The sequence below is a fragment of the Penaeus monodon genome, chromosome 30 (assembly GCF_015228065.2).
Source record: "Penaeus monodon isolate SGIC_2016 chromosome 30, NSTDA_Pmon_1, whole genome shotgun sequence".
Lineage (NCBI taxonomy): Eukaryota > Metazoa > Arthropoda > Malacostraca > Decapoda > Penaeidae > Penaeus > Penaeus monodon.
In genome coordinates this window covers 5505022-5505897 of record NC_051415.1, presented here as the reverse complement: position 1 = coordinate 5505897, position 876 = coordinate 5505022, and the positions used below count along the sequence as shown (strand labels likewise).

At 56.4% G+C, this 876-nt stretch overlaps 1 protein-coding gene across 1 annotated transcript in view; it reads left to right on the top strand.

The window, feature by feature from the left end:
* LOC119592489 (bone morphogenetic protein 2-like) overlaps positions 1–876 on the top strand; it is a 35338-nt gene that overhangs the window by 777 nt on the left and 33685 nt on the right. The window contains exon 1 of the mRNA XM_037941328.1: positions 1–710. This exon is cut by the window's left edge and continues 777 nt beyond it. The gene's annotated coding sequence lies outside the window, so the exon portion shown is untranslated. The remainder of the gene's footprint in view (positions 711–876) is intronic.

The following is an 876-nucleotide window of genomic DNA, read 5'->3' as shown; positions in this document are numbered from 1 at the left end:
TACAACGCGCTACCGACTGCTCGGATAGCTGAGCTTCAAGACGCGAAATATCCTTGGAGGTGTCAAGTTCTTAGCACTTAAAGGCTCGAGTAAAGCGACTTACAGTGTCCGTACGCGAGGAGAAGCTACAGTGAGATATCTGGTGTGATTCTTAGGTCTTTCGCCCTGCAAGAATACACAGGCGACCGCCGAGGAGAACCCGAGTGCGCTGCCCGACTCTTTTTGAGAATTACAACCCAATGTTTAACATAGAACCCGGTGTAACTTTCTACAGTGACTGTGTGGGACCTGGCGCCTAGTGCTGGGGCTGGTCCTCGCCTGCCCGAGGCTGCGCAGGTCTTCGTGCCTCGAACGCCTTTCGTAGGATGCCGTTCGTGCCCTGAGGTCCGCACGGCGTCTTTGTCTACAGCCCAATCCTAACCAGACTAGTGTGCCTCCTTTGGGGAAAGGATCCCCCGAGAGAAAGGAATCAGAGTCCTTGTGCCCCCGAAGGCGCCGTCCCGCCCGATCCCTCGACCTCGCTGGACGCCGCGAGCGGCAGGCAGGCTGCTGTGGCTTCGGCTCTCGCGCTGGCAGGTCCCTCGAGCTGCAGGAAGGATGTGAGTGATGTTCACACGGCTTCACGCCCATCCTACGCCCCCATCACGCCCGCCAGCACCGCCCATCACGCCACTCTGCGGCACGTGCACCACCACCCTTTAAAACAACTGGTGAGTATTTTTTCCTCCCGTTCCCTAAGATAATGTTATAATCATATAATTCACCCATAGAGTAAATCCTGCCTCGCCACCCTTTTCCGCAACGGAATTCCTAGACATGCCAGACGCTCGGGAGCTTAACCACATAAAGAGATCGACTGCGGTGGACGAGAGCCGT